A 13059-nucleotide genomic window follows, 5' to 3' on the forward strand; every position below is an offset into this window, starting at 1 on the left:
TAGGGTTTGTGATGAAAAGTCTGATGTTATTCTGATTGGGGCTCCCTTATAGGTGATTTGACACTTCTCTCTTGCAGCTTTTAAGATTCTCTCTTTGTCTTTGAGTTTTGCCAATTTGACTACAACATGTCTTAGAGAAGACCTTTTTTGGGTTGAATACATTTGGGGATCTTTGAGCTTCCTGAATCTGAAGATCTGTGTCTTTTCCTACACCCAGGAAGTTTTCTGCCACTATTTTGTTGAATATATTTTCAATGCAATCTCCTTTTTCCTCCCCTTCTGGAACACCCATGACTTGGATATTTCACTGCTTAGGGTTGTCTGATATCTCTCGTAGATTTTCTTCAATCAATGTTTTTAATTCTGTTTTCTTCTTTTTTTTTTTTTCTGCCTGTGTTATTTCAAACAGCCCATCTTCAAGGTCAGAGGTTCTCTCTTCTGCTTCTACAAGCCTTCTGGTTAAACTCTCTGTTGTGTTTTTTATTTCATTGAATGAATTCTTCAGCTCAGCAAGCTCTGCTACATTCTTTTCCAGGGCATTAATTTCCTTGTACATTTCTTGTTTCAGATCCTGTATACTTTTTCTCATTTCATCATGCTGTCTAGCTGAGTTTCCTTGTATCTCATTTAGTCTCCTTAGAATTATCACTCGAAATTCCTTGTCAGACATTTCAAGGGCTTCTTGTTCTATAGGATCTAGATCTTGAGAGTTATTACCCTTTGGTGGTGTACTTTCTTGATTTTTCATATTTCTGGTATCTTTCCTTTGATGTTTAGTCATTGTGGCAGGGTATTTCATGGCCCACTGGTTTGACACTATTGTCTGGCTAGGATGCTGCTGGGGCTGCCAATTTGGTATGGCTATCTCAGTGTCTACTCAGTTGCCCACTAGTGCCTCGGGTGCATGGTCACCTCAGGTCTTGGGCCTCTCAGGGGAGGTGCCTCTCTGGTCAGCACACACTTGGCTGGGCTGGGGATGGAGTTGGGCAGCAGCAGCAAGGCCTACCTTCTAGGTCATGCGCTGGCACCCTGGGATTTCAATTTAAAACTTCACAAATACTAGAAATAGGGAAAGGAAGATATGACTAGGCAACCATTTATAAGGGGAAGATCTAGGGGTATGAGTTGACCCTAGCTCAGTATATCTGCTATGTTATATGTCTGCCTCCACAGCTACATTAATGGAGGCTAACATCCGGAACAAATGGGGTGAGTGGTCTGCCTTCCACAGGCTGGTCAGACAGTACCTGGAATGCTGTGTTCTTGGGGTGAGCCCTTAATGGGAACACTGAGAAACAGAAGCATGTCTGAGGCTGAGACAGTCTGGGAGGCATCTGGACGTCCTGTCCTATGAGGAAAGAATCACAGGTGAACACCACACAAAAGAGCAAACTCCAGAGGATGTAAACCCTCATCTTCTCGTCTGTCATGATGAAGACAAAGTAACTCATTCTGCATGGCTCTGAGGGGCAGGACAAGGACCAGTGGGAAGTCACTGGCAGGCAGAGTCAGCCCAAAGAAAAGGAGGTAATGAGGGTGGGACGAGGACACAGTGGCAGGTGTGGTAGACGTGGCCTCATCTCCGAGGACTCAACCAATGCCAGACATGCTGCAGAAAGGACCCTTCTGAGACAGTGTTCGTCCAGAGGCTTCTGAGGTTGAGTGCAGTCAGGTGTGTCTATGTGCATGTGCACACAGACGTGCTTTCCTGGACACAGGGACATACCTTGCCTGAGATTCTCAAAGGAGTCTGTGATCCAAACAAGGTTCAGTGGACTGGACCACTGGGCAACCCCAGGGCCTCTGCCCCCTCTAAGATCCCATGGTCCCCAGTGCAGAAGCAAGGATGTCCCTAGTGATGAGGAATAAGTAAGGAGAGTTCAGAGTGGCAGAAGGAAGCTGGGGGCTCACCAGGACTGAAGGTGACAGGGTGACCCACACCCCTAGAGCAGTGTGTGCTGCAAAATCCAACGACATGAACCACCCATGTGGTGCGCTTGGAGCACACACTGCTCCTCTTCCTGAGGCTAGACAGTCCCCAGCACCCTGACTGTGAATTGTCCCAGGATCCCACATTTGTCGCATACCTGCCCTGGCACCTGGTATAGGTACCAGCCTTTCTCTGGGACACTCACAGCCAGCAGAGGCCTTTTTATATTTTCCACTACCGTTTTTTCTTTCTTCCACAATTAGAGACTCTCCTGTTTATATGATGTCGGTGCAAAGTGACTTGTAAACTAGCTGGTCCCAAAGAACAATGCTCTTGGGGGGAGGGGGTTGGAGATAGGGATGAAGTGGAGAGCAGACACCCGAGTCCTAGTCCCAGCCCTGGGGACCTGGAGTATGTCCCCTCTCCCCTCTGGGCCTTGGGTTCCATGTCTGTGAGTGTGAGGAGCAGACTCACTGTGGGGACTCAGTGAGACGCTGCATGTACTGGCCCGGCCCAGAGCTTGACAGTCCTTGACAACATCTGTGGCTCCCCTTGTTCCACTCAGAGTTGTTTTGGGATCACGTGAGAAAAAAAATACACAGAGCACCTGGCTCCAAGCCTGGCATGTGGTAGGACCTTGATGGCTCCCGCTCCCTGCTCCTCCTGTGCACACCCTGCTATGGGCTGAATTGTGTCCCCCCAAATTCCATATGTTGATGTCCTAACCTCCAGTAGCTCAGAATGTGACTGTATTTGGTGGTAGGGTCTTTAAGGAGGTCATTGATGTTCAGTGAGTTCATTAGTGGGCCCTAGGCCAGTCTGAGCGGTGTCCTCCTAAGAAGAGGAGATGAGGACACAGAGAAGCACGGAGGGAAGGCCACGTGAACAGAGAGACAGAAGGCAGCCATCCACAAGCCACGGAGACAGGCCGCCGAAGACCAACCTCATCAGGACCTTGATCTTGGACTTCTAGCCTCCAGAACTGTGTGAAAATTAATTCTGTTGTTTAAGCCATCCAGTCTGCTGTGCTTTGTCATGAATATACCCTGTGTCTCTCCCATTCTATATCTTTGTCTACAACTCAGTGCTGTTCTGCCCCAGTTCTGAGCCTTGGGAATGACCTGGGAGGAGCATTAATGAGTGTTCATCAGAGCTTCTCAGAATTTAAGGGGCCTGAGAATAACCCAGGAGCTTCCTAAAGTACAGATTCTAGTTCAGTAAGTCTGGATGGGATCTGAGAATCTGCTGGTCCACGGTCCACACTTTGAGTGGCAAGGCACCAGATGGGAGGCAAAGGCGGTAAGTGAGTGATGAGGGAAAGTCCAGTGCCCCTTGAGTCTGGGTGCAGGTCACAGTGCTAGCTCTTTTCCCACCTACAGAGGACAGGAGGAGGAGAAGGGGAGTGGCAATATTGGGCAGCTTTAAGTGACTTTTTTTTTTTGCAGCTGGCCAGCATGGGTATCCAAACCCTTGACCTTAGTGGTATAACATCATGTTCAAATCAACTGAGTTAACCAGCCAGTCCAGCTTTAAGTGACCGTCTGAGGAGAAATTACCATTTGTGGGCTCCAGAATAGCCCGTCTGGACAGCCATCAGCAGGAAGTCATACCCAAGCTCCTCTGGTCTTTTAGTCCCTCACCTTATTGACACTGATGGGCAGACTGAGACCAAGACCAGCTACATAATTTGTGGGACTTAGTGCAGATGAAAATCAGAGGCCCTAGCTCAAAAAGCATTAAGAATTCCAAGACGGTAACAGAAGAGCATTAAACTAAGCACAGGGCCCTTCTAAGCATGGGGCCTTGTGTCAGGTGGCACGCCCCTGAGGCCGGCCTAAGTCAGAGGTGCCCCATGGCAAGTCAGAGCTCAGCTCAGCTCCTCTGTCCATCTGCTCCACCGCCTTGCCCTTGCCCTTGCCCTCACCCTCTGAGCCTGCCTGCCTCTGGGGACCTAGCCACAGCCAGGCAGTGGGGCGTCAGGGGACAAGAGGGAGTCCAAGGCCTCACAGGCTCCTTCACCCCAAGATCTCCGGCTTTCCAACCTCCTGGCTGTCTTCCCAGACCTGCAAATTCTTCTGGTTCTGTGGGCCTAGCCCTCCTGGGCAGTTCCCTGTCACTCCCAGCTGATGGTGCAGTGCTGGGAGACGGCACTCAGAAAGAGGACGGAGCCTTAAAGACGAGCTCTGCCACCCTCACTTCACATCCTCTCTTCCCAGGCCACTGGCAACTGATGACAGTTGCTTGTGCCTGCTTCATTGAGCTACCTCACCCCACTCCTGGCTCAGGTAGTGCTAACTCCACCCCTGCTCCAGGAGGGTACATATAACTTGGGTCCATCTAACACACCATGTGACAGTGGTAGATCCAGGAAGAGGCCTTGATCCAAGATAATCTATTGAAACTCAACCCCCAAACTTTCACTGAAAATGTTGAGATTGCTAGCTGTAAGAAAGACAGAAGCCTGGAGCTTTCTGGGGTCAGTGCATGGAGTGGAGAGTACCTGCGTCAGAATGACACAAGCAGACAAGCAGAGAGAAAAAGAGACCAAGCTCTAAGATACTGTTGGAATCCTGGATCCAGCTGTGCCTGAAGCCCTTGACTTCTTAGTTCTCATGACAATAAATTCCATTTTTATTTAATCTGATTTCAGTTAGGTTTTTGTCAGTGACAATCAAAAGTGTTGCTTGGAATGTATGCTAAGAGGTATCCAAGCTTGTTTACTCACACATGTAACCCATAGGGACCATGGATTCCCATACACTCTGGTTCAGGGAAACCTCGAAACATGGTGGGAGTAGCAAACACTGGAAGAGCTGGGATCATGGTCACCGATGGGCATCCTGACCCTCCTCCACAGAGCACTTCCTGGTCTAAAAAGCCTTTCATATGCTCCATCTCTTTTCTCTTGGTCCATATAACGACCCTACAAAGCACACAGGTCAGGGTCTATCCCCAACTGACAGAATGGGAAACTGAGGCTCTGGGAGGGGATGTGACTTGCTTGAAGTCACATAGTAAGTGGCAGAGCTGGCATTAACACATACAAGCACCTAACGCTCAGTCTAGACCACTCTCCTCTATGCCACCAGAATAGCCTATATTCTGCTTGTCCTATGGGTGTAAAGAAAAGTCCTCAACAGAGTTCACTTTGATTGTGACCTCAAAATAAATATTTTCATGTTTCTTTCCTCCTTCCCATTCACTGCAACTTCTACCAAGCCACAGGCCTTCCCTCCCAGGAGCAAAAGTCAGAGGACAACGTTCCCTAGTGCAATCTGCTCATTCATTCATTTAGTCAGCTGGTCAACAGACGTTGGATGGTCACCTCTGGGCCAGGCCTTGTGATAGAAGCTAGAGATGCAGTAATAATCAGACACATGACTCCCTGCCCTCCGGAAGCCCTACCTCACAAACCAGACCAAGTGCTATGGCGAAGGCAAGGGCATGGAGCCGTGTCAGGGAAGGCAGGAATGAACAACTCGAGCAGGGTGGTCCTGGGACGGATACACAGGAGTTGCCTGAGCTGGACCCAGAAGGTTGAACAAGAGTGTTCCATGGAAAAAAGATGGGAAGACCACACCTTACGGTGGAGGTGTGACCCAGCCCAGCCTTTTCAGGGAAGTGCAGGTGGAGCAGGAGTAGAGGTGGCAGGAGGCAAGACCACAGCCTCCGTCAGGGGCCAGGTTATCAAGAAACTTCTGTGAACTGAGCTTGGGGATGGATTGGGCACTATGCTATGGTCAGTTGTGCTTTCAGAAGGACCACACTGCCAGGTCGGGGGGAGGAGACACTGAAATGGCCAGTCTGAAGAGGAAGCCAGTTTATGGTCATTGCCCATGGCCCAGGCAAGAGAGGATACAGGCTCAAACGGAGGCTATAGCAACAGGGACGGCAGGGAGGGGACTGGCTGAAGAGACAGCAGGTCGAACTGAGAGCCTTCCAGTACTCCTTGGGCATGGGGAGTGAGTTGAAAGGTGAGCCCTGGGTTTCTGGCTGAACTGGCTAAATAAATGCTGCTGCCATTCAGTAAGAAAGGTACAGCAGAGCACTAATAGATGCAAGTGGCTGAAGATTAATCAAACTGACCTTTAAAAGAGGAAATGGAGATTGCAGTGTGAGGGTAGCACTCACGTCAGGCACGGCTGGATCCAGGGGCTCAAACCACATCATCAGTACATGAATATATTCGTTCTCTGTTTCTTGACTCAGATACTTTGTACTGACTCCATTCTTGATGGCTCTTCCCACATCGTCTCAAGATGATTGCCAGCACCTCTCAGAACTACATCTTTCCAGGTTTAAATCCAACAAAAACAAACAGGAGCTGTTTCCTAGTGTTCCTGTGGAAGTTCTGAGATTTGCTCTGATGAGACCAGCTTAAGTCACATGACCACCTTTGAGCCATTGGTGATCTGGTCCTTCTAATTGACTCGGACCTGATCCATGAGTTCCACCCCTCAAGCTTTGGTGGAGCCATGGAGACCACAGAGACTAACAGGGGAAGGGATGGATCCCAAAGAAACATGCGGGCTCTTGCCAGGACAAAGGGAAATAGATGCCAGCAAGACAAACCACACCTTTCCAGCTCTGTGGGCAGCATGGGAGGAAGAGCAGTGGGTAGTGGGAGGACAAGATGATGAGTCCAGATCAGAAGGTGCTGTGTTTGTGGGCTCCATGGGACAAGGGGAGGGAAACACGCAGCAGGCAGCAGGGTAGGGAGAGAGCCAGGCAGGAGAGAGCTCTGGGGTTGCCAGTGCGCAGGTGGTCAGGGAGAGGCAGATAATGACATGGACTTGGGAGCCATTCTGGACTCTGCTTCAGGAACAGCCAGTCTGAGCTAGTGAAAGTCTCTTCCTCCTTTCACTCTTTAGGATCAGGCAGTGGAGCAGCCTCTGAAATCCTGAAGGGAGCAGCGCCCCAGCCTCTGTTTTACAACACGAGCTCTTTCTTCTTGTCTCAGCGTGTTTGGCACCTCCCGCTCCCTTAGTTGATATCAGGACCTGAATATATTTGATACTGATTTGAGCCAATTGGTACTGCAGATGAAAGAGATCCACGCTAGGCTTTGGCACCAGGACACATGACAAAGCAAGGATCCCTCAGGCCTGATGAGCATGTGCTGGGGGTCACACAGGTCAACGCCTCCCTAAAAGACAGCAGGAAAAACATCTACAAATGGGGATGACATTGGTGACTCCTCCCACCTCTCCTGGCAATATTCTCCCCATGCCATCATGCAGTGGGACCTCTGACAGTACTGGGAGGACACCAAAATGCAGGATGGTTTGTGAAATGTTGCAATGGGAGAAGGGCACTGAGATGTGGCATTGCCTACCTCTATGTCCGGGTGGCTTCCCAAGGAAAATAAACACCTCCAGTGTTACTATAAGCCAGAGTGGTCTCTGTCTTCATTATTTTTTACCTGGTAACTCCTGAGCCATGACTACCAAAAAATGTCCTGGCAAAGCGTGCCTATCCAAGATCGAGACTCCCCTCCTTCCTTACTATCAAAACCTTAAGTCTATTTAGGATGGCAATGTGCCAGCTAGAAAAACCACACTTCTCAACCTCCTTTGCATCTAAGGGGCAACATGACACCAGGCCAAACAGGGAGACTGTGTTCATGTGGATTATTTTTCAGCAGATCTGCATTCTCCTCCTTTCCACTGTGAATGCAGTGTAAGTACTTGCCCACTGACATTGGGCTTTGCAACATTAGTGGAAGGAAGAGCACAGCCCTTGGAGGTGCTTGTGCAGTTTGGCTTGTTTCTTGATGATTATCTGCTGTGAGAAGAGCCCACCCAGGCAATCACTGCTTGTTCGGCCTGAGTCCCAGAACTAGGACACTCAGAGCCCACCTAGAGCCAAGACCAGCAATCCAAGTCTGGAGTGCTGCCCAGATGAGCCCAGCCTGAATCAGCCTGTTACACTGAATTCAGAGGTGATCGTTACACAGCATTACCCTGGTAATAACTGACTGATGCAGAGATGTAAATAGACCACCCTGGAGGAGCCTCCAGGGAAGCTCTGGAACAGAGGACGGACCTGGCATGTAGGTCTGCTGCCCGTGCCCTTCTCCTTCTCCTTGAATGAAGACAGACTCAGTGCTTGGGGGGTGGGGGACAGCCTCTCCCTCTTATAACCACAGGTGACAGGTACATGCTGAGCATGGCTATATGGAAAGACAGAATGAGCCTCCATCTCTAACGGCTCCATGAAGCTACCATATCAGCCTTGAAATGCCTAAGTCTGGACTTCCTCTTACCTAAGAAAAATAAGACTTCTAATTGTATCAAGCAACTGTTTTTCCGGTTTCTGATACTTGCAGGTGAATACAATTCCTAACTGATAGACGCAGGTAACTGTTGGTACTAAAGCCACACCTGCATTGGAGATCACCCACGGAGAACATGAAGGGTCACAAGAGAGTCCAATGGAACCCTGGGGAAAGTGGCTCAGGAATGTTGGAGAGGCAGCCCCCAGAAGTGACTGAGAAGGAAGGGTCTTGGGGTGGAGGGAGAGCCAAGAGATGTGGTGGCCAGAGGCCAAGAAGGAGAGGATTTCAACAGGAGACAGGGATAGACCTGGCCAAATGCAGCAGTCAGAAGCAGGAACACAAGGAAGAAAACGTTTCAAGGGATTTAGCAAATGAGAGGCCCTTGACCTTGGCAGGGGAGGTTCAGCTCAGGGTTGGGGACAGAAGCCAAACCACACAGTGTGATAGAATTGCAGCCCTCGGCAGCTCACTCCATGGCAGCTGGACACTCGAGGAAGGGTGACACAACGGGAGGAAACCGCTCCTCGGCCAGCTGCAGCCTCGTCCTTGCTGCAAAGACCACTTCTCCCTGTCTCCAGGCGGGCCTCTAAACACCTCAGCTTGGCACCCAACCTTCCAAGACCGAGCCCCAGCCAGCCTAGGTCTCACCTCCCAGCCCCTCTTCCCCACATTTAGGGAATGTCATTCCTGGCCACACTGCCTGCCCCTGGGCCACCTTCACCCTACCTGTCCCCAGCCTACTCAGCATTTCAAGATGGCTCCAACGTCACCCCTCCTATGATGAAGACCAGATCACTCCTTTCTCCAGGCTCCTCCTGCCTCTCTGTGTCTGTCTCGAATCATAACTGGCTGGGCCCACGTGGGTTTTTCTCCCCAGGGTGGGGACAGTGTCTGTATCATTGTTCCTCACAGGGCATGTGTAGGGACCCTGTAGCCTTGGCGAGTTGGCATGGGCCGGTGACAGTATGCCCTATGTGAAGTTCTGAGTCCAGGAGACCGTGTGGGCACCTTAGGGCCACGCCTGTCCCCTTCCACTCCTGCAGAGCCGGCTGTAGAGAGCTCAGGAAGGAAGCGGGACAATCGGCAGAGGAGCGTGAGGCTTTCCTCCCTTCTCCACCCTGGAGGCTTCCCAGAGGGCAGCTGCTTCCTTTCTCTCATTTTGGAACAAGACGACATGATTGTGACCAGATTTAGAAAACAACCAAAAATTAAAATATAACCCATATTTTAAAATCCATTTCGACAGCTCCACCCCACTGAAAGGAATGTCTTTTCTGAGCAACGTGGGCGAGGCATGAACAGCAGAAGAGGCAGTGAGGTGGGCTGCGACGTCACAGGTTTGGGAGCCGAGGGGGGTCTTCTCACCAAAGACAGACAAACCTGCCCCGCCAGCAATTGCGTGTGCTGAGTCCCCGGGGGAGAGCAGGACCAGGCATGGGGCAGATGGGTGGGAATTCAAGAAAGCATCTTCTTGGCTTCTGTTCCTGCTGATAGCTGCAGAGGAAGGATGCTTCTGGAAGCCGCTTCGAGCCCAACCACGGTAAATGGGCCCCTCCTTGGTACAATGCTACTTTTAGCACATTGTTCTCCTGTGTCTTGTGGGGAACAGAGGGAAACCCAGGGAACTAAACAAATAGTGTCGCCCACCTTATACAATAATAGCAACCAGGTGTGTGCTATGTGCCACGTGCTATACCTGGAGGCTTTTAAAATATGGCTGCCAGGAATTCTACGTGAGTCATGTTGCCTCAGAGAGATTTTCATAAGGGAAAAAATGGTCTTTGTGAACCAGAATGAATGAAATAAATTTGTCAGGAACAAATGTATAGGTTTACTTTACACATATGGCATTCAAGAGGCAGTTTTGATAAGGTTGTCAAGGAAGCCACTGTGTCCTCTGGCTGCATTAATAGAGATAAAGATGCCAGATTAAAGGAGGACAAATCTCATTGAACTCAGTTCCCATCATCCTAAATGGGACCCATGCTCTCTGAGCCTCAGCTTCTTTCCCTAGAAAGCTAGCAAACGTCTGCATGAGGTTGCAGTGAAGATTAAACAAGGAATGGAGGAAAATCGGTTGGAGCAGTGCTATACAAATAGTGCACACTTAATAAATGGTAATAATCATAATCGTTGTTATAAACCTTGGTATTTAAAATGGAGTTGAGGTTTTCTCCCAGGGATGGGAAGAACCTGGGAATGATGTTGACTTCATGTATCTGAATCTGTTATGAAGGAGACTAATTCTGCATTTCTCCAAGAGACAGAACTACGCTCATGGGCTAAAGCTGTTACTGAGCCAATTTCAGCCAAGTAAAAGCAATTGTGAATAAAGACTGGAAGGAAATACTCCCAAATGGTGCTGTCTTCGAGTAGTGAGAACTTGAGTGGTTTTCTTTATATTCTCTTGTAGTTTCCAAATTTTCAGCAGTGAGTATGTATTTTTTAATAACCTGGAAAAAATAAAGTGTTAAAAAAAACCCACCACCTACACATCACAAATGCTATAGTAGGAATGGGAGACCAGACTCAATCTGAGATTCCACCTAATGTGATTCTAGTTTCCGAGCCTCAGAAAACTGAAATCCATTCCCTACAGGCAAGGCAGCCTGAAAGGGTCTGGCTCCCCTCTCTCAGGCCACCCCCCACTCCCCCTCAGGGGACAGAGAGCTGACACCCTGACAAAGTAACACTGAGTCCACTTCCAGGAATGCAAGGACCAACTGCTCCAGCAGGTGTCTTGAGGGCCCACGAGGTGGGGAGGGAGTTTGTCACCCTGGCATGAGGGCCAGCAAGGTCTGTTTCTCTGGGTAACAGAAATGTGGCCTGGCCCTGTTCTTCAAAGCAAGGTCAATCTCACCTCTGAGTGTGGCAGAGTAAAGCCTTCCCTTGACTTTTAATTAAGAAAACAGCCTTGAGCTGGATTCTCAAAGGCAGGCACTTGGAGTGAGATGTGGGGGGTCAGGTAATGGGACAGACACTGGAACTGGTGGCAGAAGTGGTGGGTTCTGGTCCCAGCCTTGTCTCCCCTCGCTGTGTGATGCTGGGTCAGCCCCTTCCTTCTCTGGGCCTCAAGCTCCTCATCTGTCAACTCTAGAGGTCACACAGAATGAGTCCTAAGCTGCTTTCCAGCTCAGAGCCAGTAGCTTGATGCCTCAGGCCCTTGGCCACACTGAACTCCAAGTCTCCACGGCCCAGCAGACCTGAAAGTCTTTCAACCCTATTGTTCCAGCCCTGCTTTCAATGAAGCCACATCTGGAGTGCATCTCCGCTGATCTCTGTTTTGTATGGTTCCTCACAGCTGGGTCCCCATAAATCAATTTGTTCTGCACATAAGTTCCCAGAATTGTCCAGAATCTTACCCAGAAAAAAGCAATTTTATTTTCCTTCAGATTCTGCTTCCAAAAAGAGCAAGCTAAGTTCAGTCCACATCAGGACAAGCTCTTTGAGTCTTCCAAATCCTGTGGCTGGCCAGGGTTTTGCAGAGGAGCTGAAGTCCATGTTGCTGTATTCAGGCACAAGGCATGAACCAGCCTAGGTGTCTCTTCTCAGGGAGCAGTGTCCCCAACTCTACAGCAAAAAGATTGGATCAAAGTGTCCCTCCAAAATTCTCTGAGGCTCTTGGATTCAATTTTCCAAGAGAGAGAAACTAATGATGAGGGAGAAGAGCTGACAAGTTAACAACCTGCAGACACAGAGGGCAGGGGGACTGGGGACCTCCAAGGACTTCTGCTGTTTTTTCTGCCGCAGGCTGCAAACAGCACAAAATCCAGGACTTTTACGAAGAGCACCATTCTGTGGGCGGGGGTCTGACACTCCTTGTTTCAGATGGCTGCTCTGGTCCCCAGGATCTCTCTCAAATTGAGCAACTCAGAATCTTTGGTCAGTATCAGCTCTCCCTCAGCAAGTTGCCCTGGGTACCGATTCTGGCTGGGGGCTCTGGGATCCCACCTGTGCCCACCCCATCTGATCCAATCCTCAAAGCCCCCTGAGAGGTAGGTACTAGTACTGCCCCCCATTTTACAGAAGAGGAGATTGTGGCTGAGAGGGGTTAAGTAATTTGCCCAAAGTCCCAGAGGCCAATCAGAATTTATATCCAGGTCTGTCCTACTGCAAATCCCAACTTCTTCTCAATCAATCATGCCAAATAAAGTCAAATCTAGGACCTCGCTTTTCTCCCTACTAATAAGAGTTTGGACACAGACTCCGTTTGGGGGAATTTTTAAAGATAATTTTTATAAAAGGAATACATGTACTTAGCTTAAAAAGCCTAGTAATTCTCAAAGTTTGTAATGAAATGAGCAGTCACCTGTCCCACCTCTATTCACTCCTCCTCTTCCCGAGATCAGGCCAACAAGGGGGCCTCTGCTCTCAACTCTTCCAGCTATTCCTCCCTGTATTTGCCTCTATATTTCAAATAACATATCAGCCCTGATTTCTCATGATTTTTCAATTTTAGACCATTATTATTGACTTCCTGCTATGAATAAAGTTTCTGTTCTCTTATGTCACTTACATCACACACACACACACACAAACATACACACACGCGCATGCACGCACGCGCACACACACACACACACACACACACACACACACACACACAGCTCCTCCCCACCCCACAGCCTGCCAATGTTGTTTTACCCTCACAGCATCTAGGGTCAGCCTGAGCCGGCCTGAACCTCTCTGCAGGGAGGGGGAAGAAAGCCTTGATCTTCGGTTAAATGCAGCAGGATTTATGCAAACGTCTGTCTTCACTCCCTCCCAGAATCCCAGGAAAACCCCAGCCCAATGCTGGCCAGCCTCAAGCAGAGAAGCTCCAGGGACATAGCCTCTCTCCTTGACTCTCCAA

The sequence above is a fragment of the Cynocephalus volans genome, chromosome 17 (genome assembly GCF_027409185.1).
Source record: "Cynocephalus volans isolate mCynVol1 chromosome 17, mCynVol1.pri, whole genome shotgun sequence".
In the NCBI taxonomy this organism is placed as follows: Eukaryota; Metazoa; Chordata; class Mammalia; order Dermoptera; family Cynocephalidae; genus Cynocephalus; species Cynocephalus volans.